Here is a 5,031-nt window from a genome sequence, read left to right as displayed (position 1 = left end):
ATTACAATGTGTATTTATTGTTGTTTACAAAAAGACTTGCCAAATATACATACAAGTCAAAATTATGGAAGGTATGTATACTTCTCCCTTTCATTTTTTCATACAGTTGATGCTTCTTTCTGGCTTTTACAAAATGCAGGGATACCACACTTATTTCGGTACAATATGATCGTAATGTATTTTCAATTCGAAATTAAAGAAAAACAATCCCACGAAAATGTTTGCCATTGTAGAACAATAAGTGTATATTTGCAAACTAATGCAAAGAATGGAGTGTCATATCTTAAAAGGTTGGGAGAATTAACGAAACAAACAAACATTTTATGGTCTTATGTTTCCTTCAAACCGCATTGCTATTTTTTCTAACTCTTCCTTTTGTTTAGCGCTGTAACCGCTTAAGTTATATTATTTAATTTATACATGTGAGTTATTTTCAATGAGCATTTTTTCATTTGCTCCTGAATTTTGGGTACATTTTCTTATAGTACCTCTCATTATTTTTTATATTACATATCGATGGCTGAGTGGAAGATCGACCTATCTCAGCAGCCAGTTCGAAAACGCCCTATCTCAGAAAAATTTTCAACAACGCCCTATCTCAGAAAACTTTTCAAGAATGCCCTACTTCAGAATTTGATTGAAAACACCCTATCTTAGCTGCCGATTCAAAAACGCCCTATCTCAGCTTATTTTCAATGTATTTTCGTTTGAGATAGGGCGTTTTTGAACCGGATTATGAAATAGGGCGTTATTCAACCAAATTCTGAGATAGAGTGTTTTTCAATAAAATTCTGAAGTAGGGCGTTTTTGAAAAGTTTTCTGAGATAGGGCGTTTTCGAACTGGCTGCCGAGATAGGTCGATCTTCCACTCAGCCATCGATATATACACTCCGCTGTTCGCTGTCGCTCTTCTATTGGTAATAGTAAACCTCCGAGTGTATTCTGTCATGAAAACAGCTTCTCATAAAAATACAATTGCCGTTCGGAGTCGGCGTAAAACTGCCCTTCCCCTTTGTGTGACAAAATCAAGGTGCACGCCCCATATGGGAGGAGAAGCTAGGCCAAACACTAACATATTGTGTAAGCGCCAATCTGTATATCGTCGTTTAAAGTAAAAAATCGCGTATCGTGGTTCTGCAAAACCTCGTAACTGACATTTGTGCCAAAAAAAGATATTTGCTCACCGGAAGCTCCTATCATCAAGCCCTTAATCATTTATACTAAAATTTCGATACTTAGACATAAGAAGAGATAATTAAGTTTAAAAGAGGGAACCGTTTTGAATTATGACAAATTTTACTCTCTCCTATAAAATTTAGGCAACCTCACATACAAGGTTTTGGATTTTCTTGATGCGATGTTTTGTACTTTAAATACATATTTTGGTGCCTTTTCAAGTATAAAAAGCATTGAGAAAAGAAAGAAAACGACATCCCTATGATTTCAACTTATACCAAACGTTTTTAATATGAAAGACAAAAAACGTAAACAAGCAATTTCTGAACAAAAAACTGTTTATCCACAAAGATGTTTGAATGGAAGCATTACACATTTGAAAAAAATAGCAAACCGCAAGGCTTTATTGGCAGTAGGTCCTTTTTAAAGCACATTAAAAATAAAATAAGCCTCTAGTTTCGAAGTTAGCACAAAATGCAATTTTTTTGTTTGTTGTTTACAAAAAAATTACTTGCCAAGTATATAAGTCAAAAATGTTAAATATATATCGCTTTCATTCATTTCTTTATAGAGTTGGTGCTTCTTTTATAGGAAAATTCATACGGCTTATGAACAGATTCATACCATGTAAATGCACCATCATTTTTTCGTACTTACAGTAGGAAATATTTTTAGTAACATTTCCTAAAAAAACCTCTGAGAAGAGGCAAAAGTCGCAGATAAAGTTATTACTGGTAATTAAAAGATTATTTCATTATTTCTAAAGTTTAATAAATAAAGTTTATATAGCTCTGTAAGTTCAACGTGAAAAGTTGGACTTGAAATTATTGTATTTTAATATTTAAGTAGAAAAAAGACTAAATAGTTCCGCTGAATTTCGACTCGAAATTTATAAAATCTTATTCTGTGAAGTGGTGGATTTAAGGTAATATATAGTCTTTTTACGCGCTTTTCCGACACCAATACAATTATTGTCAATTTTCGGAAACCCCAGAGTAACCAGTTTCGAGCGAATTCAATAAATTTTTTTAATTTGTCCGCCATAACGGATCCGCCATATTGGATTTTTGAAACCTGCTTTACGTTTAGTATTCAGCCAACATAAAAACTCCGAGATACTACAACAAACCCCCGAGTAACAAGTTTCGAGCGAGTTCAATAAATTTTTAAAAATTATTCCTCCATATTGGATCCGCCATTTTGAATCTTAAAAATTCATGGTCAGATTCATGATCAGCGCCTCCAAATACGCCCGAGTCAAAAGTTTCGAGCGAATTTAATAAAATTTTAAAAAATTTTGCGCCATATTGGATTTTTTAACCTGACTGAAGATTTGTAATCAGCGGCCCCATAAACTTGTAGATACGAAGTGGTGTACCAAATCCATCAACGTCAATCTAATAAAATAGTTTAGTCCGGCTAGATTCTCTATTCAGACCTCTGTGCGCCGCGAGCAAAATGACATACTTATTCCTTTCACAGCGGATGAAATAATTTATTAAATAATTTTCAAGAAAAAATTTTCATGATTTAAAGAAACGTTTTCTTATCTATTTTAGTGTATATCAAGACTGAATCAAAAAATATATTCTTGTTTATTTTAAAATTATATTTTCTTCGATTTTCTTGATAATAGAAATTTTTTTACTCAATTCAAAAACAAACCTCGATTTTCTTGTGTTTTTTGGTGTTTTGGTTCCAGAAAAAAATTCTCCCCGCGTACTTATTCACTCATGCAAATATTACGATTCACAGGCAATTCGATTTTTTCACATCTAGTATATACCCTGCAGCGAAAAGCTGAACAAGTGTGCACAAGTTCCAGTTCATGAACTATTATTTAAGGAAAGAAGTCTTATCAGTCCGTTATGAACAATAATTATACCAGTTCCTCGAAGAAAAAAAGGAGACAATTTGGTAGAAGTTCTAGTTCGAAAACTGGTATTCAATGGGGAAGTCATACCAGTTCGTCATGGCCTATAATTATACCAGTTCTCCTCACTGAAATACCAAACATGCCAGTAAAAATATCAGTTCATCAACTAGTATGTGCTACAGCGACCGTCCACCATCTTGACGATTTCGAACAACTTACGCGATCTGCTTTCCTAACAAATGTCGGCTGTGGCGTCGAGTGAAGATTACCGATTATGGTTCTGAGATCTCCGGTTTGCGTCCGCTTGGAGGTGATTAAATTAGAGTTAGTCAATTATTTATATTTAATGGGTCGATTACGAATAGCAACGCAACCACGGTTCGGTTGCCAGCTGGCAACGCAACTGGAAAGAAAATTTGTATTACGAATGGCAACTATCGTCAGTTGCTGTAGATTTATCGATAATCAAAATTTGACAATTCGGCAGCCAGCAAGTGGCTGTAAACAAGCTGTGCGAGTAAAATTAAATTATTAAAATAAAGAGTTTTAAAGAAAAGTCAGCAATAAAGCTAAGTTCAGCACAATTATTTGTTTAAGAGGAAGAGAAGTGCACGAACGCGGCCTCAATCAGGCGACATTTAAAGGATAATTCCAATCCTCTAGAGTAGGGATGCCCAAATCAGCACATATGTCTCGCGGGCGACTGCGCGTGCAAAGCTTTGCACAGCGGTGCTGCGCAAGCGCGGAAGCAAAAAGTTATCGGAAAGGGAAACGGAAGTCAACAAAATAGTGAGATTGTATTTGTGACAGTGATGGAAAATGAGTGTGCATTGTGCCATTTTCGGCCCTTTCGGAAGCAGCCGGCACCTTCAGCACAATCGATTGGTTTTCGGCACTATTTTTGCGTAACTCAATGCAGCTAATAAATATTTCTTTCGGATCCGCAATTAAAAATATTTATTTTACATTTAATCGTATGTGCTTAAACTGATAAATGATATAAACATAGAAAGGCAAGCAGAAGAATCCCGCTTCCACATTCTGCATATGCGCTTAACATTTTTGTTTGAACAAATTTGTCGAAATTTCATCTCTAAAGCAAATATTAAATATCATTTAATATATACTTTAGATTTAAATAATCATTTTTAGTGGTGGGCGTGAAAGTAAACGTGATTGTGAACAGTAATATCAGCGATGTGCGTTATGGTGATTGCGATTTCTTATCACCCAATATTCAATATCCCTCATCGCTATTTATTTTGAAAAAATCTTTGGAAATACAATTTAACTAATGGCGATCCTGCAGAAATAGAAGTAATTGAGCAATTCGGGGGTTGAAAGTAAAAAAATGTGTGTAAATTCCATGCGTTGAAATTATAAATTTTCCTTGAGGATTTCCATTTTATCGATTGTGATCTCATTATATTAATTGAACTGACCTATATAGTGTATTAATGTTTTATCATCATTTTCTTCATCTTTGACAAAACTACACGGTCACCCGGTATTTATTTTATTTTTTTAAATAATTTTAATTATTTTTTTTTATAAAATTGTAGCTCATTATCAAACAAAAACCTTGCAAATAAATCGAAACTTGAAAGAATGAAAAAAATCAACAAAGTTTCATCAAATATTCACAGTTTTTGTTCAGAATTTGTAGACATGTTTTGGGTTAACATTTTTATAGCCCATTCATTCTAGTATAATAAGGTGCAAGTTTGAAGTGTTGCGCACTTTCTTCCATATAACGAACGTTCGGATTTTATGTTATATGGATGAATGCGCGTGTAGCTTTGTTGTTTTTTATTCCAATATTTTAAATTAAGCTTTATTTTATAGTTTTTCTTAGACAATGATAAATGATGTACACAAATTTCAGTATGGAAAAAAAGTGCAACACCTTCAACGAAAAAAGTACTCAAAAATCTACGCGAATTGAATGTATTATCTCGATCAATTAAACATCTCGGACC

Source organism: Rhagoletis zephyria, unplaced genomic scaffold, assembly GCF_001687245.7.
Source record: "Rhagoletis zephyria isolate East Lansing unplaced genomic scaffold, Rhagoletis_zephyria_1.1 Rzeph_scaffold_01800, whole genome shotgun sequence".
NCBI lineage: Eukaryota > Metazoa > Arthropoda > Insecta > Diptera > Tephritidae > Rhagoletis > Rhagoletis zephyria.
The sequence above is the reverse complement of the archived record's forward strand: the minus strand, read 5'-3'. Positions refer to the sequence as shown.